We start from the raw sequence: 27,153 nt of genomic DNA on the forward strand, positions 1-27,153 counted from the left end.
TTGTTATCGACTCGACTTAATTCTCTAAGCTAATTTCTTACATGTTATAGTATGATATTAGTCATGGGAACAATTGTATCCCAGTACTTTCTTGCCCGCCCAACAAAGCACTATGCAGTCTCCTGGCAGTTTGATCGATTGCGTCTTATACGCCCCTCCAAAGCCGGCAACATGACATGCTCTATGGACATCCTTTCTGGTGAGTCCACGTTGTCACAACCTTGACCCACGTGATGTACCACTATGTCCACATCATCATAGCCCATGTGGGGCCCTACCTGCAACTGGGCATGGGTATGGATGTATGTTATGCATGCTATCAGTATGATGCTAATATTTTGGAGCCACAATAGCTGCATCCTGGATCTTATGACAATTTGGGACCATTTTGGACACCTTCACAATAATGCATGCTGATGTGGCATCATATTTGACCATATGGACTTGCAATTTTGTTTTTGAGTAGGGGACTTGACAAGTTAGTTGTTGTGTAAAATTCAATTTTTTTTTAAATGTCCACATATGATTTTGAGAAGAGTGAAGTTAGGGTGCACACGTTCTAGCTCCTCTCCCCTGGTGATATTGTTGATTTAACAAAGCATAGAAGTGGTCATGATTATCTTGTGATTTTCAATTTAATTAATAAATGAGAGAAAATTGTCTAATCGATATATTTTATAGGGGAAATGACCGAGTAGTTGAGCATCTTCTAATAGTTGTTATGGTACTTGTTGGTTTAATGTCTAATATTTTTTATAATATTGCACCAATAGTTGTGACTTTAAATTTGTTAGTGTTGATGATAACTACCTTTGATTTAATGAAATGTATTCCTTCAATCTAAAGAGCAACCAATCATGTGATGCCAGGTCAACACACCAACAAAACATGACTTAGTGCACAAGTATGGGTCTCACTTTTTTTGGGTCATTTTGGATACCTTGCCAAAAATCATGTTGATGTGGCCTTGAGACCTTTGTTATAAGTAGGGGACTTCCCAAGTAAGTTGTAAAAAAAATGAGAGTGATTTGAAATTTCCACGTTGGATTTTGAGAAACGAAAAGTTAGGGTGCTCAACTACTGGGTCCTTTCCCCTATATTTTTTTTTTGATTAAGGTAAAAATAGGTTTTGAAGGGACCCTGAAACCCTTTACAAAAGGAACTTAAAAGACATAGCGTTTAAGAAACCAAAAGGAACAAACCAATGAAAAGCCAACAAAAAACCATAGAAAACCAGCTAAAGCCCCAAAAAGCTAACAAAAACCAGCCAAACCCGAGAGAGGAAACTAATTGATAATTTTCAGGGCATAAGCCAGGGTATTGCTAATCCCATACAAGTCTTTGATATTTTCCCTAAGATTAGGGATATCCTTAGCAGAAGCTACCGCAACTTTCTTGACACTTGCCCTGCTCCTTTTTGCAGCACCACCTGGAGTAGCTTCCCCACTGCCAATCTTGATAGTTTCTTCATCAATGTCAAGGTCCACCACCAGTTTAGGAGAGCTGGAATTATCGAGAACCTTAGCAATATCCTCAAGGTTTTTAGTGACAGCTGACAGGATATTCGGAATAATGCCTAATAAATTTTTTATCGCCGCATTCCCTTCTTCCAGCGATTTAACCTTCTCCTCCATATCCTGCTTCCATTTTATCTAATCCCTGTCATAATCCTTCCTTTTCTCATCCGTCTGTTTCCCATTTTTTTCTAGGTTTTTCAAAAGTTCATATGTTCATCTGTCATAATCCAATCTAGCCTTAGTGAGTTTTTAAAGGTTATCTAGGAATAACCCTTTACTAGCACTTTCCTTATCCTCACTTAAACTGTCCTTAGTCATATTATGCTTAGGTTCCTTGATCTCCTCCCTCTCAGAATTCACATCTTTATCCTCATTATCCTTGTCTTATCCACCATAGGTTTCCTGTTGTAATTGCCAAGGCTAGCTCTGTGGTTTGGGCTGTCATTATCGGACTCATTCTCACCACCTTCATCCTCTACACCCACCTCCTCATCTTTCCAGTTGTCTTCACCATTAGAATCAATCCATATCCATTTCACTATCGTCTTTACTAGTTTCCTCTGCATCATTCTTTTCTTCATGGGTTTCCATCCCAGAGGCACTCTTACTTTTTTTGCTAGAGGTCGCCTTCTCCTTGCTGGATTCAACTCCTTCCAGTTTTCTCTTGGCTTTCCCTAGAGAGGCAGATAACCTCTTGTTTTCTAGCAAGGTAGGGGTTTTACAGTGCTCATAAATGAGCAACAAAAGCCCACAATGGAGAACCAAATTTGAGGGATTCTTACTGTGTTTGTTGAGGGACTTTGAAAGGGACCTAAAAAGGTAGTAGGGAAGGGAAACCCTTTTGTAATGTCTAAAATGGTTTAAAAGAACAAAGTGATAAGTGTGGGCCTTGGAAAAGTGGCCCTCAATAGTATTATATTCCATTATGGCATTCAAAACCCAGCCCCAGATTTTCTCGATTTTGGAGGCTTCGTAGTAACCCCCTGTGGCTTTGCTAATTTTAGCCCTCTCTTTTTCCTTATGCAGGAAAAGATTACCCGTGTTTTTGGAAACTTTGAGGTCTCTAAAAAAATTGAACCCTGAGTGGGGTATACCACTCACAATAGCTATAAGTCGCACGTCTAATTTGAAATTTACCCCATAGATTTTAAAGGACCTATTACACCATTTTTCAGAAATTTTGGAAATAGTGAGATTTACCCTACCTTTGTCGTAATCCACTAGCTTCTCCATAAAGCTTGTGAGGGACGCTTTTTCCAGCTTCACCCACACTTTCAGCATCACCTTCCATGTTGATGTATTGTCTGGTTCCTCCCTCCTTAAATCTCCTCCCATTTTTGAATTCAAACTTTCAACTCTGTTTCTCTGCAAACTCAACACTTCTTTCCTGTAGTTACTTGAAATTTTGAAAAGGATGACCCACAAAGTGTGCAAAGTAATATTAAAATTGGTTGGGATTCTATCACTTTGCCAGGTAATCATTACCTTTCCATCAAAGCATAAATTATTCATATACCCTATTATGATTATGCAGTCCTTCTCTCCCCGTAAATCTATCCTTTCTAAGGAGCTTTTTAATATTCATATTAATATCTTCCCCATGCCACATCATTTGAGAATCAAAATTAACTCCTAGGTTCACCAGATAGTCCGCCACCATATTTTTCTCTCTAAAGGTATGTTGAATAATTATTTCTTTAAAACTGGCGATGATTTCCCTAGCTTTCAAAATAATGTTTTCAATTGACCATGATGGCTCAGACTCCCCCTTCAAACACTTGATAATATTAAGTGAGTCTTCCTCAAGCCATACTTTATCATGATTAAGGTTCTTAGCTATAATTAGGGTATTTAGAGCTGCTGAGGCTTCGGCAAAATGACTAGTTTGACTCCCCAAAGGACTAGCCACCGCCACAATGCAACTTCTAGCAAAATTTCTAACAATGCCCCCATATCCATCTTTACCTGGGTTCCCCTTAGAGGCCCCATCAAAGTTAGCCTTAATCCATCCCTGAGGAGGGAAGCACCAAACTAGACCTTCTCTTCTTTTCTCCTTACTAGGTATGGTAGTAGAGAAGTTCCACCTGTCATTGAAGTCATCTTTAGCAATGGGTCCATTATCAATACCATAGATACATTAAAAAATACTCCTGTAAATTTTATCCACCACCACTTCAGGAATGGCACTTTTATCCCTAAAAATCCTATTGTTACGCTCTTTCTAGATATTCCATATAACATTCAGGAGAGTAAGTTTCCAAGTCTCCACAATCTTTGGATTGGAATTAGGGCAATGCCATTACTGCCAAGATTCCCCTAGGGAATTCGAAAAAACCTAGCTCAAATTCCACCTACTTAAGATGATTTTCTAGATTTCCTGACTAAATGTACAATAATTAAGAATATGACAAGAAGTATCTTCTTCCCTACAACAAAGAGAACATCTTTTAGGAAAAACAAAACCTCTCTTTTGAAGGTTGTCCAAAGTTAAAACCTTGTTTTGGATGAAAATCCAAAAAAAGATATTAACCTTAGGAACTAACTTCTTGTTCCAGACTTTAGTGCAAATAAGAATTTCTTCCACAAATTCATTTTGGATAGCCACAGTTGAGGACACAGAATATTTCCCATCCCGGGTTTTCCTCCATATCAATCTGCCTTCTTTGTTGTCTCTAGGAACTTTAGCAGAGAGAGCAATCTGAAGGAATTTTAGCTCCGGACACTGTTGGCTAAAATCAATCCATTTCCCATTTCTCCAGTAGTCTCTGACCAGCTCCCCAAACCTACTTTTGAACCAATCTTTCCAATCATTAAGGATTGGAAGTTCCTCCAGAGGTTTATCTAGTATCCACCTATCTTCCCAAAATCTTATACTCCTGCCATCCCCTAGATTCCACATTCGACCATCAGCGGCCCAACTTTTAGCCGATTGGACTGCATCCCATATAGCAGAACCTTCAACAATAAAAGATTCATTTAAAAATTCTTCCTCAGAAGGTTGGATATGAAGATATTTATTTTTCCAGATTAAATTCCATTCTCTTTCCTCCCCTTTCATTCTCCAAATTTGTTTAGCAAGTAAAGCCTTATTCATAGAACTTATGTTCCTTAAGCCCAGCCCCCCTGATGCCTTAGGAGAATAGATTTTATTCTAGGCAATAAGGGGAATTCTATTTTTAACTTCCACCCCTGACCAAAGAAACTTTTTTTGGATTCTTTCAATTTCTTCGGCAAACTTTTTGGGGATTTTGAACAAACTGAGAGCATAAATAGGCAAGTTTTGGAGAGTAGCTTTGAGCAGAGTTACTTTGCCCACTTGATTTAGGACTGCCCCTTTCCAACCAGCCAATTTTGAGTTAAATCTATCAACCAACTTATTCTAGAAATTATCCATAGGCTAAATACATAGAGGAAGCCCCAGATAAGAAAAGGGAAGCTCATCTATTTTACAGCCAAGAATTCTTTCAATCCTTAATTATCTTTGAATAGGGGTATTGATAAAGAACAAAGAGCTCTTAGCCCAATTAATTTTTTGACCAGAGGCAGATTCATAAATATTCAACACATTCTTCATATTTTTAGCTTCCCTAATGGTAGCTTCCCCCATAGTGATAGAATCATCAACAAACTATTAATGAGTACAAGTGAAATTGGATGAAGATGGTTTCAGTCCTCTAAGATTGCCTTCTTCCACATTTTTAAAAATAAATCTACCCAAACTTTCAGCTAAAATAGTAAACAAGATAGGGGAAATGGGGTCCCCCTATCTAAGACCTCTAGAACTTTTGAAGAAACTTGAAGGGGATCCATTTACAATAACAACAGAAGAGGAAGTTTCAATAAGTTGAGAGCAAAGTTGAATAATTTTTCATCAAAACCAAACGCTTTCATAATCCTTAAGAGAAACTGCCAATTCACTCTATCATAAGCTTTAGCCATATCTAACTTCAGAAAAAAACCCTGATTATTGGCCGCTTTCAGAGAATGGATATTTTCATGAACATACATAATGGAGTCCAGAATCTATCTACCTGGGACAAAACCATTTTGCTGGACAAAGATTATTCTTGGAAGAATTTCCAGCAGTCTGGAAGTAAGAACCTTGGATAAGATCTTGTAAATAGAGTTATAGAGACTAATAGGTCTAAACTTATTGAGAGAGTCCGCTCCTAGGATCTTCGGAAATAGGACAATGAAGGTAGCATTCAGTTCTTTTAAAAGCCTTCTAGAGCCAAAGAATTCTTTAACACCTTTACAAATGTCAGTCTCCACAATATGCCAAAAAAATTGGAAGAAGAACATTGGAAAACCATCCGGACCAAGAGACTTATCACCCTGAAAGGAAAAAACTACCTTTTTGATTTCCCGATTAGAGGGAATTCGGGATAAATAGTTATTATCTTCCATAGTCAGGGTAGAAGGAATAGCTTGCAACAAGATGTTTTGATTATTGGTATCCAGGTTATCCACTTCTCCCAAAAGAGTGCCAAAATACTCCAGAGCTTCCTTTCTAATGTCATTGTCCTTTGTTAACCATTTCTTTTTATACTTCACATTGCTGTCGGTCTTGCTTTCCTTACTCTTCTTAAGTTGACATGATTTTGCCCAATGCCCCAATTTTTTGCAATGGAAACAATGGGAGTGATTCATATTCAATAGCTTGGGTCCATTTCCCTAGTTTAGAAATAATCTCAATTGATTGGGGCATATCCATCATTTGATTAACATTTACACAAATGCGAGCAAAGACTAACCTTGATTTAGTAGCCATCATTAGGTCAATCGAAAGAAGTTCTCCAAAAGAGTTCGCAATACCCTTAAAGACTTCCTCATTCCAGAATTCTAGCAGAAGACCCGAGAGGCATGTCCAGACAAGCGCTGATACAAAGAAGGATTCATCAAGGGATAGGTTAGGGACCCATTTCTGAAGAGCCAAAGTTGACTTGCCGAACATCCATGGACCTTCACATAGAGCCTTATTCATATCTTCTTCAGAGTTAAAAGCAAAGGAAAAAAACCCTCTGGGTAGCACTGCCACATCCAGTTGACCTTTTAAAACCCATTTCCTCCTTATGAATTTCCTAACAACATCAATGTTAGGCCTAAAGCCAGCAAATCGGCCAACTAAATTCATAGTTAAACCAGTGACAGTCAGATCTACCAGTGCTAGTGATGTTATCAATCACCCATTTCTTAACCAGTATACTCCTTTCCCCTATATTACATAGACACTATTTGATATATTTATATCCTTTGAATCATTTAGATACCATATATTCATTGATCTAATTGAACTAAATTTTTTTAATGGTGTTTCGTTAGGGATCTTTCATGAAATAATGATTTTATAAGTAGAATATTCTTGTATGAATTAGGTTCATGACATCAATTTTTAAAAATTCTTCATCAGTTATTTTTAAATATTTATCTTAATCTCTAGGTTCTCTTTATTTATCATTTTGGATTAGATCTATAAGTACAAACTTGATCATTTCTATAATGAACCTAAACTTTGGAAATATAAATTTCATATTAATATTAATGACTCTTTCCCACTCGTTCTTATTGACCAACCTAGCACACATTTATGTGCTATGTTGTATTAAAAAACATTCATTTGAAATTATCAAGGACATCCTAGGAATCTAGTAACAATGGATTAAACAAATAACATCCATGACATTGTAGTATCATTATTTTCTAGGATTGTTTTGACATACATTATCCTAATCCCATTGCCTACTTGCTTATTTTCTTCAATAATTGAGTAATGTCCTTCCTATTTGTAGCCTTGAATGTTTGAATTTCAACATCATTATTTGACTATGTATTAAGGGATTCTTAGCTTGTGTTTGTTTTTGTTTCTTTGAGTGCATCAATCCTTGATTATGTGTTTTCCTTATTCACAAATCTTTCTCTTTGTGTGATTGGTATAGACCACCCACATGTTTCGAGATGTGGTACCTCAACATGACAATTTTTGGTATCTTGCTTGCATTGAGATGCATGGATGTCAATGTGTCAAGTTCCTTATGAGGACGATGTATTTTATAGTTGCAATATTTAGTGAGATGCCAATGTGTTCTTATGTGTGTCTAGTGTATCATAATTTGTTTTCTTCTAGATATGTAGATGATTATTCTTGTTTGGATAATATTCCATGATTATATGACATGTGAATGTATCTATTTATGATCTTTATGTTCTTGTACCCTATTGAGTGTGTTATACTCTCATGTTTTCACTTGAATAAACTTGTTGGTCTATGCATTTACTGTTTCAATGATTTAATTATACATATATGCATGTATGAATATTTTTATTTATTCTTTATGATGGTCTACCTTGCTTGGGGAGTTATATTGCGCTTTGGATATTATATACATGTTGTAATTATTTTTGATGTGGGTATTCAGTGTTCAAGTACATGGAATTTATCCACCTAATTTGCAAGTTTGAGTTATCCTTGATGATGTTTAAATTGGAGATTTCACATTAGGTTGTACGTTTTTTCCAAACCTACTCATACTTGATATGAGTGCAAGTTATGTTGTATTTGATAAGTGTTGACCTAGATCTAAATCAGAAGTAATTTTAGAATCTATATATGTCACGGAATGCTAATAAATGCTTGATTTAAATTCTTTTTTAAAGCTTCATTTTTTCACAAAAAATATTTTTTAAGAGTTGCATAATTGCATGATTAGTCGTAACTAAATTATGAAAATTAAATGAGGTAGAATATTTTGAATAAATTTTAAATTATTGAAGAGTGGATTTGGGTAAATGGATTTAAGTAAATTTGAAATCCATTTATAAATTATAAATTAATGGACAAAGGAAATAGGTTAAAGAGGGAAAAGATTTAATAATTTTTCTCATTATTTGTTTTTGGAAGAAATTGCACTTCAAATCCTCTCTCAAGGAAAGATTTGAAAATTGAATTATATATTTATTTATGAATAGAATGGGATGTGATTTAAAGTGGATTGGATAGGAATGGGTGTTGGTATTTTGGTATAGTTTTGTCATTGATGTCAACACCTACTGAAACACTAGCACTTTGGAGATCCAGCAGCATTCACCGAGAAGCAAGTAACTATTGCACAGTTACTGGTATATGGTTCACCGACAGGATATAATGTTCACCGACACTTGGAATGATATGGAAGACACTTGGTAATGTCAAAGACATCGTGTGGACACTTTGTTTTGAATAATTAATCATTGGTATATTCATATTTGCTTTTACCGACAAATAGGTCCAGGTTAATCTAGGGTTACACCGACAGGTTTATCTTTTCCAGATCAGCATGGCACTCTATGGAGATGATTTATTATTGATGTAAATGCATTAAGCTGACATGTTTAATTGGTTATTGCATTGAATATTATATTGTCTGTAAAATGATTTTATTGTAATATCTTGTAGAGCCGACCTACTAAAATTGGTCTTAGGTTATGGTATAAATGTAAGATCTTATTTGTAAGATCAAGTGTGGAATGCGAAAAAGAGTTGTGTGAAGGTATATGCGAGATTAAGTAGAGGTATACATGAAGACATCATTTGAAGGTGAAGCTAGGTTTTTGTAGATGCATATTAGCATTACACCAGTACTAAATCTAGCATATAAAGATGCTATTTTGTATAGTACATTCTTCTGGATTTAACCATCCAACTGTAGTCAGTGTGACTCCCATTTTTTGATTGAGCAGTGATCTCTAGGCTGTTGGCCTTTCTGCATGTGCAGACCCCATTTATGTACACTTACTATCTACAGTAGTATCATCTAATTGTGGGTAATGTTTCCCACTATGGTTTTTCACCTTACAGGGTTTCCACGTACAAATATTGGTGTTATGTGTTGTGGATGACTCTATGTTTATGTTTCATGCATTAATCTTTACCGGTATAGGAATTTACTATTAACACTATCTACCGGCATACTTAACTGGTTTACCGGTATTAAGCATTAAGTTGGTTAAATGGTTTTTGGTTTAAATTTATTAGACAACTGATTCACCCCCCCCCCCCTCTTAGTTGTCTCTGGGGCCTAGCAATTGGTATCAGAGCTTAGTCCTCTTTTGTAGAAGTTTAACAAGTTGAGGAGATCCAATGTATACTAATTATTTCAGGAAGGATAGTCCTAAACTTGATGGAACCAATTATGGGATATGGAAGGTCGGGATGGATACACATCTGCATTGCACTCTTGACTACATAGCAAGAAGCGCATTATCAGATCAACAAATCATGGGATTATAAGATAGGTCTACTGCTAAAGATATTTGGGATCATTTGGAAAAACTGAATGAAGGAGATTCCATAGTCAAGATTGCAAAACTTGAAAGCTTCCGAGTCAGGTATGAACATCTGAAAATGGAAGAAGATGAAAGGATTTCTTCTTTTATGGAAAGAGTAAATGAAATTGTTTTGGGTATTAAATGTTGTGGAGGAACTTTGAGTGAGGATGAAATTATTTCAAAAATCTTAAGAGGATTGCCACTGGCATATAAAATGAAGGTTACTACTATAAATGAGTTGAGAACAATGCCTAATACATCAGTAACTAGGGATACATTGATTGGAAAACTTTCAACCTTTGAAATTGAGGAATTTGGTCCTCTTGCTACTATAAAGATAGATTTGGCCTTTAAAGCATCAACATCATCTGCTCCATCATTTGACAAATCAGACTGGAAAGCCTTTTATGCAAGAGAAATTGAAGAAACTAGGAAGGAGAATGAAGAGCTTGAAGAACTTGAAGCACTATTTGCAAGAAAAATGCCAAAAGGTCTAGTTGGAAGTAAGTATGAAGGTAAAGCACCCTTTAAATGTTTCAACTGCAATAAGATTGGTCATTTGGCTTCAAGATGCCCTGATAGAGATGCTAGACTAAGAGAAGAAGCTAGAAGAACATACAAGCCTAATCCTAAATATCAGAGATACAAATTTAAGAAGAACAAAGACAAATCTTGTTACATTGTTGATGGTGTGTCTGATGATTCTAATGAGGATCCAATAGACAATGGATGGGTTTTTGTTGCTATAACAGAAGATCAACTAACACCTACTGCTCAACCGGTAGAACAAGCCCTAGCAGCCAAAGTTGAAGTAAAGGATGAATGGATCATTGACTCAGGATGCTCACATCATATGACAGGAGACAAAGGTAAATTCTTGAACTTTCAAGAATACAATGGAGGTTTAGTAAGATTTGGAGATGACAAAGCCTGTTCAATCAAAGGTAAGGGTTCAATATCTCTTGATGGTAAGCATAACACTGACAATGTCTACTATGTTGAAAGATTAAAACATAATCTTTTAAGTTTTGGTCAATTAGTTGAGAAGGGATTTCAGTTACAATTAAAAAATGGAAAATGCAAAAGCATGAATAGAACTGGTTTGGAAATTGCAACCAGTAATCAAACTAAAGGTAATATCTTTCATTTGAATAACAGTGAAAAGACATGCTTGATTGCACATATAGATGAAAATTGGTTATGGCATAAGAGACTATGTCATGTAAACTTTGATTGCATGGTAAAAATTAGTACTTCTAAGGCAGTTAAAGATCTACCTAAAATTGTGAAACCTCAGAATACAATTTGTAAGGAATGTCAATTTGGAAAACAAGTTAGAGCTAGTTTCTGTAAAGCGGAAAATCGCGATCGAACCCTAGTTGCTCTCCCCTCTTCCAACTCCAAGGAGAGAGAAGGGAGATTCACTAGGGTTGATGGTTTTCACTTAGGGGAGAGACTTTACATTCAAAAGAGGGGTTGAAACCCACAAGATCCAATCCCATGCAATGCAAGATTGGATGCTAAATGAGTTTCAAGGGTTATGACAGCAAGGCTACCCTCTTTTGTAAAGAATGTGCATAGAAGAATTAAGCTAGGAATGCATAGAAAGTGAGAAAGATTCGCTATAAACTGAGATAGGAATATAGTATGAAGCTGTGGACCTGGAATTAGCAGTAAAATGTCGATACGGCGCTGTCCTGCAAATTTGAGCGAAAGTTGCAGGGACGATGGTGCCCGAGCGCCACGGTCCTCCGAAAAATCCATGAAACGAAGGGGGATCTGTTCGTCTCTGCACAAGGATTCCAGATCTTCAATTTCAGCCGCGTACCTGCAACCTACACACAGAAAAGCGAAGACGATTGGGGGGTTAGGGATTAGGGGTTTGCCTTTAGGTCAAACCCCGGTTTTGGAATTGACCAAGAAATGAGCAATGCTGTAAATGTAAATGTCTGTAATGTAAAACAAGTAATAATACCTTGTTGTAAGGATGTTTGTATCCTTATGTGTGAAGGTATAGATGTTGTATATTGTATGTTGTAGTAGTATGTTGTATGTAGCATGTAGTATGTGATCTCCTCTTCAATGGTTGAATCCTTGTCTTGAATGCAACACTTAGCCTTGAATGGAGACTTGAAATGATCAATTGCTTGAAGGAATGCTTGAATGTTTGAATGCTTGAGTATAGTTTCCACGCCTTTTCCATCATATCGAATGAAAGAGGAAAATGTAGTTTATATACTTGTCAATTAGGGCTGATAGACTGATTTTCCCGACCTTAGGCCGACCAGGAAAGTTTATTTTCCAAATTGCAAACAAAAAGACCTGAAGTCCAAAGGAGACCGGGCCCAAAATAGGACCCAGGGACCAGGGCGCTGGGCGCCATGGTCCTGGGGGACTAGGGAACTGGGCGCCCTGGTCCTGAAGGACCAGGGCACTGGGCGCTCTGGTCCCACCTCCCGGAACAGCAGGGTGCAAGGAGGTTCAGGCTAGGGTGCTTGAAAAATGCAGTTTTCAGTGTCATAATCAGGTTTCGGGGTCTCCATTCAGGTTGCATGTTGCGTCACCATCGTGAAGACCGAAATGCAGTTGAAATTGCAAGTGTCACAATTTTAGGACGCTACATTTAGCCCCCACTTTAGCGGGAGTATGTATGCTCATACTTCCGGTAAAGTACAAGGAACAATCATTGAAAGACTTTCACCACGTCAAGGAGGCAAGACACACCAAGCCTCCAGTGGACTAAGGTTCTTACGACTTCGATTGACAAAGTAAAAGGGAAGATCACGAGGGAGAACCATGACTGTCAGTAGTAAGGTTCCCTCACTATGAGTCATGCAAGAGAGATATCGAAAATTTTCAAGGCAAAGCTAAATTTGCCAAGAAATTCTCAAGTATCTTGAAAAGATATGAACGAGATGTATGCCCCCCTACGTTAAAGCAATCGCACACGCCTCACCGGGGGTGATTGCTTTAAGGTAGTGATACATATAAGAAATGAGAAAGGAGCACGTTATCACAAGGATTTAGCCCCCAAGTGTGAGATAAGCCCAAGGATAATAGACACAAAACACAAAGCACAAGGTGACTTCGCTTTCCTCGGGGTCAGTATGCTGTATGATAATTCATGTATATATATCATATGTATGTATGCATAATTGTTCTTCATTCCCCAATCAAGGAAAGTCACCTAGAAGAAGGGAACACATGTGTCTTTTGAGTCAACATGAGAGAGATTGAAAGAGATCTCAATGCTTTGCATCGTCCTCAAGTAGACAACACCAAGGACAACAAATAGAAGAATGAGAATAACATATAGAAGAAGTAACACAAGAGAGGAGGAGAGAATCTGCTATGCTAATGTAACTAGTCTAGCACGTCATCTACCCCCCGATCTTGCTGATCAATGTTTCGGGAAGGCAGGGAACACGCTAGAGGAGGAACATTCAACACAGCAAATGGAGCTATCACAAGATCCAAACAAGGGCTATGTTCATGTTCCGAGCCACATTGTTCTTGTCTAGGAGCTAGGATAAGTGCTTTAGAAAATTCATTAGATAAATGGTTATCAATATCAACAAGTTCATATTCACTATCAGAAGCAAAAGGAGTAACATTTTCATCATAAATAACATTTTCATCTATAGCATCATCAAGATTTATAAAAATAGGATCTTTAATTCGCACAGGATCAAGACCATCATGCATCTTATGTTTTGGAGATTTTGGAGAAAATGGAATAATGCTTGTTGAAGGTGTTTTTGGAGATTGCAAAGTTTGAGAAGCAGCTGCTTGAGCTCTAAGACGACGCTTTCGTCGGCGTTCACATGCAGAATGATTTCGTCTAGTCTTAGTAGGAAGTGGAGAAGATTGAGGAGGAGGAATGTTCTCATCCTTATCACTTGGGTGTTTAGGTTGTGGTCTCTTAGGCTGGATAATAGGAGAAGAAGAAGGTCTCTTCTCTCTATAAAAAGAAGGAGGAGGGACTGCTCCATACAAAGGAGGAATATTTGGTTTAGGAAGAAGACCAAGTCCATCATGACGAGGAGGTATAGGTCTACTCTTAGAAGGTTTATTAGGCATAGACATAATCACATCCATGGGAGCGGGTTGGGAATCTTCTTGAGGAAAGACATTAGTTTTATCTTTCAAAGGAAGAACTTCCTTCTCAAGAATGATAGGAATATCAAGTTTAGGTGTTCTAGGTTCACTTAGAGATAGGATCATATCTGTTTTCCACTTTTGATAAGATTTGAAAATATGATCACTTCGCGGAGGAAGAGATTGGAATTGTTTAGGCCAAAAGTAATCAAGAGGAACGCTAGAAGTTCTTTCAGCTGGTTTAAAGAGACTATGATTGACAGTAACAACTTCACCATTATGGGGAAATTTCAAACACTTATGAATAGGAGAAGTAATAGCTTTCATGGAAGATAGCCAAGGATAGCCAAGCTTCACACGAAATTGTTCGGAAGATGGAATAATAGCAAAGTTCACATCAAGGGATTTGTTATGGACCTTAATAGGCAATGTAATAGAACCAATTGCAGGAGAAGAAAATGCATCAAATAGTTTCACAATCACATCTGTTTTGTCATAGATCACTTGATTCAATTGCAAAGTAAAAAGAAATTCTTCAGTAATAACATTAACCATGCATGAAGGATCAATAAGCACTCCACGGCAAGGTGTATTCTTGACTTTTGCAACTATGTATAAAGGACCATCAGGTGCCCTAATGGTTTCACTGGAATCAAATGTGATGGAAGGTTCTTTAGGGTTTTCTTGTTGCTCTACAAAGTTAATCACATTCAGAGTCATAGACACAAGACCATCAGATGAGAGAGAGGAATCATTAGCCTCAATTGCATTAGAGATATGAGAAGGTAATGGATCAGTGAAAATCTGAAGATTTTGGTTAGGAGGAGCTACAGATGTGTTGCCTTTATCATTCACTCCAAAAACAGAGATAGTATTATTATCAATCAAATCTTGAATTTTACCCTTTAAAGAAAAACATTTTTCAGTATCATGCCCAGGCTGACGATGAAATTGACAAAAAGCTTAGTTATCAAAATAAGGTGAAGTAATCTTTGCAGGATCAATTTGCCTTATAGGAGGAAGAGTAAGCACATTTTGTTCCAATAACTTATTCATAATACTATATAATGATTCATTCAAAGGAGTATACTTTCTTTCTTTCTTGAAAAATTTAGAAATAGGAGGCACACCTGATGCTGCATTCACATTGTTGTTGATGATGTTTTCATTGAATTTGATGGAATCTCTGTTCGGTTTAAACTTCCCAAATGGTTGTTGACTGCTATCAGCCTTATCACTTGGAGCCATAGGATGTGATTGTTCCATTTGACTCACAGTCAGTTGATAATTGTGAAGAGTTGCACACAACTGTTGGAAAGAAGTAAACTCAGAAAACAGAAGTTTGTCTCGAATATCTTTTTGTAAATTAGAAATAAAGATTCTTTGAATATCATTGTCAGGCACTGGAAAAGAAATTTGAGCATACAAATGCTTATATCTACCAATGAAATCACTCACTTTTTCTTTAACACCTTGTTTACAATGCATTAAATCAATCAAAGTAACTTTAGGACTTATATTGTTTTGAAATTGTTGAATGAAAGCATTTGAAAGTTGTTCGAAAGAAGTAATAGAATAAGAAGGCAACGAGCAATACCATTGTAGGGCTTTGTCTCTTAATGTTCTAGTAAACAGTTTTGCAAGCAACCTTTGGTCATAAGCAAAATCAGTACATATTGTTTGAAAGGTCTTAACATGTGTTAGAGGATCACCCTTACCATTATAAAGCTCCAAATGCGGGATTTCAACATGTTTAGGAGGGATAGCTCGAACAATGTCAAGAGAAAGTGGGCTCGCAACATCAAATGTGGGCACACTAAACTTAGATTGATTCATAGAGGCAATTTGTTGCTGTAAAGAAGAGACAGTTTGTGCAAGATTGTTAATGGTCACTTCAGTCGAAGAATTCATATTAGATGTGTTAGATTGAGATGGAGGTGTTATGTTATTGAAAGAAGGTAAAGAGTAAGGTGGTGGGACTCTATGATAGTTAGTCATAGGAGATGATTGGACAGGAGGAATACTACAAGGAGGAATGGAATGATTGAATGAATTACCCCCTTGCATCATGTTCATTTGTGGAGATGTAATAGGAACACTCATTGAAGGGACGAATGAAGAAATCGGATTGAATGAAGGAATAGGGTTAATTGAAGAAGAGGGATTGCCCCTATGACTGGTGATCACAGGGGGAATGTCTTGTATAGAAGTAGCCATTATGTTTGATGTAAAGGTAGGTATGCTAGCAATAGAAGTTGTTAAAGGAATAGAATGATTGACTTGAGTAGGAGGTTGTGTATAACCCAAATTTTCAGCACAACTCTTCATAGGCATCACATTCGAATCCACAATGTGTGCAATACCACGCAAAATATCAATTCCATTCTTATCACTTTGAAGCATATGTTTGAGACCCTCAATTAAAGGAAGAGCTTGACTATCGGGATACTCATGAGACATCCATTGGTGAAAATCGTCAAATTGGTTATCCAATTTCGAAAGTTGTTCTTCAGAAACCTCATGGAGAGCTTCTTCATCATTAGGAGGATTAGAGGAATTACCCATGTCCTCGTTAAAAAGGCTATTCAAATTAGGTTCCATCTCCTCAGTAGTTAAACCTCGGAAAGACTTAATTCTACGGCTTCGTCTAACGGGAATAGTGTAAGTAGGGCTTATTGTTGTAAAACTCATGCACTAGAGAGGGAGAGAAAATTTTGATTTTAGAGGTAGCAATTTTCAGTAAAATCAGCCAATCTTCTGGATTTAAGCTGTTAAATGCAATCACGACAGTCTCCCGAAATTTTAGAAAAAATGTCAGGGACCGTGGTGCTTCGGAGTGCACACGGTCCTTGCAACTTTTTTCAAAATTTGCAGGGATGAAAGGTATGATGATTTTAGAGCTAATCTGAAAAAAAATTGAGTGATTTTACGATCTGTAGATAGGCCAAATTAAAGTTGCAATCTCGAAATTGAACCCTACCAAGATTGTCGAAAAATGCAAAAATTTGAATTTTGAAAAAGAGAGGGAAACTGAAATTTTGAATGTTATGATTTTAGAGGGAATGTCAAGAGCAATGCAAATTTTGAAATTTAAAAATTGACTCAATTTCACGCAAAATTCAATTTTGAAAGCGGAAATTAAAGTTGTTGTAATTAAGCACTTAATTTCAAAAGTCACAAATTGCAAGAATTTAAATAAAGCACTGAAATTTTTCATAAATGTTAACACACTTTTTCGATTTAGGACAGTAAGAACACAATTTTGACACAAAATTTCAGTTTCAATGATTTTTGAATGATTAGAAGTGTTAATCCAAGCAATCCCTAGACCAACTTTGACTTTAATTTTGAAGGTGTTAAAATTGATAAAATCAGCCAAAATTCTGGATTTTAGCAGGAAAATACAGTAAGATCTAGCTCCCGAAATTTCGGAAAAAATGTCGGGGACGATGGCGCTCGGAGTGCACACGGTCCTCGCAACTTTTTTCCAAATTTTCAGGGATGAAAGATATTGTGATTTTATTGCGGAATCCAAAGTTACAGCTGATTTGGAGATATTTTGATCAGTGAAATTATCAGTCAAAGGTTGAATCAAGAGAGTTTCAAAAATTAGGGTTTTGACACTTAACCACTTAATTTTCAAAATTAAAGCACAAATTTGAATTGATAATTTGTAATAGAAGGGCAGATCTGAAACAAGCATTAATAATTAAACATTTCACAAGTTTAATTACTAAAAAGAAAATTTAGGGTTTTTATGCAATTAACCTCTAAAATTTTGCAAAAGATCAACATGGAAATGTAATCAAGGAATCAAATTTTTCAGATCTAACCATGAATAATCAGAAAGGATGTTCACGTCGGGTTCACCAAAATGTAAACCGGAAAATCGCGATCGAACCCTAGTTGCTCTCCCCTCTTCCAACTCCAAGGAGAGAGAAGGGAGATTCACTAGGGTTGATGGTTTTCACTTAGGGGAGAGACTTTACATTCAAAAGATGGGTTGAAACCCACAAGATCCAATCCCACGCAATGCAAGATTGGATGCTAAATGAGTTTCAAGGGTTATGACAGCAAGGCTACCCTCTTTTGTAAAGAATGTGCATAGAAGAATTAAGCTAGGAATGCATAGAAAGTGAGAAAGATTCGCTTATAAACTGAGATAGGAATACAGTATGAAGCTGCGGATCTGGAATTAGCAGTAAAATGTCGATACGGCGCTGTCCTGCAAATTTGAGCGAAAGTTGCCAGGACGATGGCGCCCAAGCGCCACGGTCCTCCGAAAAATCCACGAAACGAAGGGGGATCTGTTCGTCTCTGCACAAGGATTCCAGATCTTCAATTTCAGCCGCGTACCTGCAACCTACACATAGAAAAGCGAAGATGATTGGGGGGTTAGGGATTAGGGGTTTGCCTTTAGGTCAAACCCTGGTTTTGGAATTGACCAAGAAATGAGCAATGCTGTAAATGTAAATGTCTGTAATGTAAAACAAGTAATAATACCTTGTTGTAAGGATGTTTGTATCCTTATGTGCGAAGGTATAGATGTTGTATATTGTATGTTGTAGTAGTATGTTGTATGTAGCATGTAGTATGTGATCTCCTCTTCAATGGTTGAATCCTTGTCTTGAATGCAACACTTAGCCTTGAATGGAGACTTGAAATGATCAATTGCTTGAAGGAATGCTTGAATGTTTGAATGCTTGAGTATAGTTTTCACGCCTTTTCCATCATATCAAATGAAAGAGGAAAATGTAGTTTATATACTTGTCAATTAGGGCTGATAGACTGATTTTCCCGACCTTAGGCCGACTAGGAAAGTTTATTTTCCAAATTGCAAACAAAAAGACCCGAAGTCCAAAGGAGACCAGGCCCAAAATAGGACCCAGGGACCAGGGCGCTGGGCGCCATGGTCCAGGGGGACCAGGGCGCTGGGCGCTCTGGTCTCACCTCCCGGGACAGCAGGGTGCAAGGAGGTTCAGGCCAGGGTGCTTGAAAAATGCAGTTTTCAGTGTCGTAATCAGGTTTCAGGGTCTCCATTCAGGTTGCGTGTTGCGTCGCCATCGTGAAGACCGAAATGCAGTCGAAATTGCAAGTGTCGCAATTTTAGGATGCTACAGTTTCAAAAGTAGTCTAAAAAAATCCAATAATGCTCTTGATTTGATTCACACTGATTTATGTGGTCCAGATAGAACTAAAAGCTTACAAGGTGATAGATATTTCATGCTAATTATTGATGATTATTCTAGAATGTGTTGGGTTACTTTTCTCAGAGAAAAATCAGAAGCACTTGGAAAGTTCAAACTATTCAAAGCAATGGTTGAGAATGAAACTGGTAAGAAAATCAAATGTTTAAGATCAGACCAGGGAGGAGAATTCACATCTAAGAACTTTAATACATTTAGTGAAGTGAATGGAATCAAAAGACAGTTATCAACACCTCGGACACCACAACAAAATGGAGTTGTTGAAAGGAAAAATAGAACTATCTTGGATGTAGCAAGAAGTATGTTATCTAAAGTAAATCTACCACATGTGTATTGGTGAGAAGCAGTTAGCACTGCTGTCTATACATTCAACAAAGTTCACATCAAAGGTGAAACTGGTAAGACCCCTCATGAACTATGGTTTGGTAATACTCCTACTCTTAAGTATTTTGGAATTTTTGGAAGTAAATGTTATATTAGAAGAGATGAGCATATTGGGAAATTTGATCCTAGAAGTGATGAAGGAATATTTCTTGGTTATTCATCTAAGAGCAAGGCATATAGATGTTTTAATAAGAGATTGCAGAAAATTGTTGAGAGTACAAATGTAAAGATTGATGAACAATTCAGAGGAACTTCAAGGTATGTGGACTCTGAACCAGCAACATAAATTGTGACAAATGAACCTACACTAAATCCATGGGTACAGAATGAAGATCCAGTTACCCCGATATCATCAGAGGATTCCACAGTAATTGAAGAACAACAACAAACTAAGACACCCCAGTATGTAAGATTAAATCATTCTAAAGATCAGATAATTGGAAACAAATTTAAAGGAGTTATGACAAGAGGAAGATTGGCAAATGAAGAGGTATGTCTTTTTTATCAAATTGAACCATCATCTATCAATGAGGCATGTGAAGATAAATTTTGGATTAAAGATATGGAAAAAGAATTAGGACAAATTGAGAAAAATAATACTTGGACATTAGTTCTCTGACCTAAAGATAAAAATGTAATTGGAACCAAATGGGTATTTAGAAACAAACTTAATGAAGATGGTAAGGTTGTCAGAAATAAAGCAAGACTAGTGTGTAAGGGATATTCTTAGAAAGAAGGAGTTGATTACAATGAAACCTTTGCACCAATAGCTAGAATTGAGGCAGTTAGATTATTCTTGGCTTTTGCAGCTCACAAGGACTACAAAGTTTATCAAATGGATATTAAATGTGCATTTTTGAATGGAGATCTTGAAGAGGAAGTTTATATTGAACAACCTGATGGATTTTCTTTGACAGATGACAATGATATGGTTTGCATATTAAGAAAAGCTTTTTATGGATTGAAACAAGCCCCGAGAGCTTGGTATGCAAGGTTGGATAAGTATCTTTTGAAGATTGGTTTTACTAAAGGAAATGCAGATAGCAATTTATATTACAAAATAACTAATGATGACACCTTGATTATTGAAGTATTTGTTGATGATATAATCTTTGGAGGAGAAGATGGATTATGTAAGGGATTTTCTCTTAAAATGCAACAAGAATTTGAAATGTCTATGATTGGAGAAATAAAATTCTTTTTAGGATTATAGATTTCACAGACTGATAAAGGTATATTTTTGAGTCAATCCAAGTACTTGAAATAGTTACTAAAGAAACTTGGGATGAAGAACTCTAAATCGGTAAGCGTGCCTATGACTACAGATGACAAATTATCTCAAAGGGATGAATCTACACCTGTTAATCCAACTAGATACAAATCTATGATAGGAGGTTTACTGTATTTGACACAAACCAGGCCTGATATTATGAATGCAGTATGTATTGTTTCTAGATTTCAAAGTAATCCTAGGGAAAATCATGAATCAGCAGTAAAAAGGATTTTCCGGTACTTACAAGGCACAACAAATCTTGGATTATGGTATCCTAGAGATGAAAATTTTGACCTATGTTCATACACAGATGCAAATTGGGTAGGAGATGTGGATGATAGAAAAAGCACCACTGGAGGAGCATTCTTTCTTAGAAAAAGATTAGTTTCTTGGTTGAGTAAGAAACAAAGTTGTACATCTTTATCAATAGCAGAATCAGAATATGTTGTAGCGGCAACTAACTGTACATAGGTACTATGGCTTAAGCAAATGTTGAAAGACATAAAGGTGAAATGCAAGGAACCTATTACTATATATTATGATAACACTACAACAATTGACATATTTAAGAATCTGGTATTACATTCTAAAACAAAACATGTTCCTATCAAACTGAATTTTCTAAGGGAAAAAGTTGAAGAAAAGGAGATAAAACTGGTTTATGTGAATACTAAAGAACATCTTGCAAATATTTTCACAAAACCTTTGCCTAAGGAGACTTTTTAATATCTCAGAGATCAGCTTGGAGTCATACCACCACTGGTAGAGACTTAGACAATTGATGATTGTCATCAACCGACAAAATTGAAAGACAAATCTTTTACTCTGATCTTTGATGAGGAAGCTACTTCTCAGGGTGAGTAGTTGGTACATTGAATTGATTGGTATTTTGTATGAACTTGAATTTTGTAGCTTTGGCATTTGATGTCAAAGTGGGGGAGATAGCTATGGAAAAACACATTATCTTTTGAAGGGAGATTGGTATTGAAAATAAATCTTTGAATAAACACATGTTTCTCCCAGGGGGAGAGATTGTTGTTTAAGGGAGATTGATTGGTTTTTGGTATTTGGCATTTCTGTTTTGGCACTCTGATGGTTTTTCCATCTTGTGTTGCCATCAATGCCAAAGGGGGAGATTGTTGGTATTTTGGTATGGTTTTGTCATTGATGTCAACACCTACTGAAACATTAGCAATTTGGAGATCCAACAACATTCACCGGCAAGCAACTATTGCACAGTTACTGGTATATGGTTCACCGGTAGGATATAATGTTTATCGACACTTGGAATGATATGGAAGACACTTGGTAATGTCGAAGACATGATGTGGACAATTGCTTTTGAAGAATTAATCATTGGTATATTCATATTTGCATATTTGCTTTTATCGACAAAATAGGTCCAGGGCTATCTAGGGTTACACCGACAGGTTTATCTTTTCCAGATCAGCATGGCATGCTATGGAGATGATTTATTATTGATGTAAATGCATTAAGCCGACATGTTTAATTGGTTATTGCATCGGATATTATATTGTCTATAAAATGATTTTATTGTAATATCTTGTAGAGCTGACCTACTAAAATTGGTCTTAGGTTATGGTATAAATGTAAGATCTTATTTGTAAGATCAAGTGTGGAATGCGAAAAAGAGTTGTGTGAAGGTATATGCAAGATTAAGCAGAGGTATACATGAAGACATCATTTGAAGGTGAAGTTAGGTTTTTGTAGAAGCATATCAGCATTACACTGGTACTGAATCCAGCATATAAAGATGCTATTTTGTGCAGTACATTCTTATTGGATTTAACCATCCAACTGTAGTCAGTGCGACTCCCATTTTGTGATTGAGCAGTGAGCTCTAGGTTGTTAGCCTTTCCGCATGTGCAGACCTCATTTATGTACACTTGCTATCTGCAGTAGTATCATATGATTGTGGGTAAGGTTTCCCACCATGGTTTTTCCCCTTACAGGGTTTCCACGTACAAATATTGGTGTTATGTGTTGTGGATGACTCTATGTTTATGTTTCATGCATTAATCTTTATCGGTATAGCAATTTACTGTTAACACTGTCTACCGACATACTTAACTGGTTTACCGGTATTAAGCATTAAGTTGGTTAAATGGTTTTTGGTTTAAATTTATTAGACAACTAATTCACCCCCCCCCCCCCCCCCCCCCTCTTAGTTGTCTCCGGAACCTAACAATGGGAAGGGAAGTGTGTGGTATGTTAAGATTCATCTCTCATTGAGAGTTTTGTAAGTTGTGAGTTGATTGTTTATGCAAATAAAATTGAGGTAAAAATTTAATTCTCCCTCTTTGTTCATTTTTTCATGATTTGATCCCATGCTTACTATTAGGGGTACATAGATTTTAGTAGAAATTAATTGTTGTATGAATTTTTTTATTTTTTATAAATTGTGCCCTCATGATACTCAATTTTTTTAAAATGTTTGAAAAGTGAAATTGATGATTGCAAATGTTTGTTGTGTGTATTTTGATCCAAAGGGCACATTTGATTTTTAAAAATGTAAAATTTCAGGCTACTTTAATGGAGTTTCTCATAATTTAAATTGATTTGTGTATCGAATAAAATTTGAATATTTGGAATTAATTTTTATGTTTCAAAATGGTGGAAAATAGGCTTCCTTCATGGTTTTTCAAGATGAACATTTTAGGTTTATATAGTGAAATTTTGCTGACCCAAAATTCTTTCATTTTTTTGTGCCACATTCAATTTTAGATGAACCACATGAACCTAGGATGTAGGTGATAGATAGAAGTGGTTTCTAATGTTTCTTGAGGCATAAAGGAATCACTAAGATATATAATGTGAAAGTATCTTAATTAATTGATGCCTAATGAAATGCATGGGAATTAAAATTAACCAAGATAATGATGCCCCATCATGCTTTGGAGTGCTTGTATAGACTTGGGATGAGTGTGCAAGAAATGTCTACTCTAGGAGTGCTAGGGCTTGTATGGTTGAGTAATCTCATCTCTTGTGATAGGTGTACTTGATTTCACTTAGCCAAGTCTTTAGCTCATTGCAATGACACTCACTACCCCCTCTCTAGGATCTATTTCTTCTATTATTTTATATGTGTCAATGGATATTGTACCATCTTCTCATGATGTCAATGATTGACCTTGTATGATTTTAAAGCAATGTTTTATTCTCTATTTTTATGTGAATGTAATCCTACCCTTGTGTGTATTGTGTGAGTGTGTTTGACCATCTCCTTGCATGATGGGAGTGGATATTTGGATTCCTTGAGGTTGAGTGGCATGAAAATCACCATTAAGAATCAAATGATCATGGATGGATTCAAAGATTGTATAGAGTTGGTAAGGGTTTCTTCATGTTTTATTTATTTATATTCATGTAGCATTATTGATGTTGAAAGGATATTTTGTCCTTTTAATTTATATATTGTAACTGAGTTATTGGACCTCCTATTTAGGGATGGATTATAATATGCCATATGAGGGGTACCACTATTGAATCTTTCTTATGTAAGATCATGGACATTGGAGTCAAGCATGCATGCATTATATGATTTAAATTATTTCATGTTTTTTTTTTAATTTTTAGATGAACATAATTTTTAGAAAATAGTTTAATGTGGTGTTGTAAGTCCTAAGTGGTTAGTAGAATCACAGGTATCTCTTCTTAGGTAATCAACTCATCTTGAAACCATTTAGAGGTTCCTTGTGTGATCTTGTAATAAACATAAAGTGTGGGATCTACTTTCCCTTATTAATATTTTTTATGGTAGCATGTGATAGAGCCTTGGGGATGTCATAATACCCCTATAAACCTTATCCTATGTGTATTATATGTGTTTTTATTACTAGGAGATAGAATACAAGATTTGACCCAAGTTTTTTTTGATGTTTTTTTGGTTCAAATTTTGTTGTGTGTTTTCCTAGGTAGCTCTATGGTATTTTGCAAGACCTAGGGACTGAACCTTAGCCTATGTTTTCTCAAGTTAGTTAGGAGGATAGCATTAACCTATGATTATGGAACTTGGTAATGACACCAACATAAAACTAGACTCTGGCTCTAGAACTAGACTCCAATGCTAGACTAGGAATCTAGTGCTAGAATGAGACTTTTACACGTAACTACTAGTGCTAGTGTCCTATCTAGGGGCCAGTATCATCTAGTGTTATGTATTTATATGTTTATTTCTTGAAAGATTTTTCAATTATTTCTTGGGAAACTTTGTATAAAAAATATGTTACCCTTGGTGTCAAGTGTCTTCCCATGATTTTTTATTGATGAGTTTCATACATAGATTTTTATAGCATCTCCTTTTCTTGGGAAGCATGCCATTTCTTGGAAGTGACACACCGTCATCCTAATTGGTGGAGGTTTTTGTATCTCCTAGTTAGGTAACCTCTTATGTAGGTTGATCCTTGTGTTTATATGTCATCTTAGGTTATTTTTAAGTGGATTAGACATGAATGTGCCCTCATTCTACTCCTTGTTTTGAAAATATCTAGTTTCAACATCTAGTAGAGTGGTGTTAGGTCCTAGTCGTTCCATTATTTGCATATTTTTTTGTGGGTTTCATTAGAGTTCTTAGATGTGTCATGGTGTGGATTCAAGTTTGATGGTTTCCTTATAATATCCACATGCCATGTTGTGAGGGAATGCAATCATAAGTTAGTATTCAATCATCATTAGTAGTCATCTTTGTTAGAGTAATCAGGTCTTTACTTGATTAATTAAATGACATTTGTTTAATTAATTAAGTTCCCCTTTATCTCTTTTACACTTAAGATAACATTAGGTGCATAATAATTAATTCTTTTATTAATTATTATGTGCAAGCCTAGGGTTTTCCCTTTTAGGGTTTCTTGACCTATTAGAGGTTGGATTCTTTTCTTTGTATCATTAATTCATTACACATTTTTGGTGAATACATAGCTCTCATATTCTTGAGCATTTTTCTTGTGTTTATTATTTTCTCTATTGCTTCTTTGCTTCTCCTTGTAACAGGTTTAATCAGCTTGCAGAGATCATTTGGGCTATTGTGGTGTTGTATCCTCTCAACTCTCACATGGTATCATAGATTCAGATCTGCAACTACCTGTTCTTGTTTTGAGTATTCTTGCATTGGAAGCAGATTTGGGGTTTTTCAGAAGTTTTTTTGTGTACCTAGGGATAGGCCTTTTTTCTGAGCACTTTGGGCCTAAACAAACCTCACCATCATGCTCAGAAGGTGCAAAAACCCCTATGGTCATATAAAACTTGACCATTTTTTACTCCTGAGCCTCTAGGGGTATTTTTTGTTTTGTACCAGGTCGTACGGCCCTGGCATGTAGTTCGAGAAATTTAAAAAAAAAAAAAATTGCCTTTTTGTGGCATGCAGGCAAAAATTTGATTTTTTTGAAAAAAATCAGAAAAAAAAATCAAAAATCACTATTCAAAGTTTTTTTCAAACAAAAAAATCATTTTTTGGGGGGTTTACCCCATGGTACACAGGGTACCGTGGGCCCCCCTGGTCCTATCGGTGGCCTTCCCTGCCAGCTCAAGCCTCGCACCACTGCTTTCTGGCAATTCCTCGGCTCCCACTGGCCCCCGGCCCCTGACGACCTTCTTTGTCGTCGGTCGCCCACCGCCCACGACCGCGTCTCCTCCAGTCACTACAGCCACTGCCAGTGCCCAACGCCCGTCACCAAGCACCTAGCACCCACCATTGTTGCCACCCAGCGCCCCGATGGCTACCACCCATGCTTCACCGCCACCCAGCCTACCTGCCTGCCACCGCCTACCGCCCAGCTTGCCTACCTCTATTGCCTAGCTCCGCCACCGAAGCGCCACCCCCCGGGCCACCTCTGCCCGACCCTATCACTAGGCAAGCTCTGTGTGCCCTATAGCATATGGGTTGGTTTTTTCTTTATAAATTGAGCATATAGAGTCAATTTTTTGAAAACGAATAGGTGTCAGAAATCTGGCTCCAAGCCAAACCTTGTGGTATTGGAATTTTTTTCCAATTTTTCTATTTGATTGTACATTTTTCCAGTCAAAGTGGGGTCTCTTTTCTGCACTTCTAGGGCTGTAGAATGAGCATTCGAACTCCATTTTTCAAAAACTTTATATTGTTGGAAAGCTTGTTCTGTGTACTTTCCAATCATATGAGTTTTCTTTCTAGATTCTTCTCCAGGAATATTTTATTCAATTTTTTTATTTTCAGCACTCTGGTAAATATCTTGGATGTTTCAGGTCCCAGGATCTCTTTCTGCGTAGGATGTCTCGATTTTGGCTGTTCTTTCTGTTTCCAGTCTTTTTATCATTGTATCATTTTATTTATGCAAACACATTGAGATAAAAGTGCCATCATGCATTGTTTACTTGG

Source organism: Cryptomeria japonica, chromosome 4 (assembly GCF_030272615.1).
Source record: "Cryptomeria japonica chromosome 4, Sugi_1.0, whole genome shotgun sequence".
Lineage (NCBI taxonomy): Eukaryota > Viridiplantae > Streptophyta > Pinopsida > Cupressales > Cupressaceae > Cryptomeria > Cryptomeria japonica.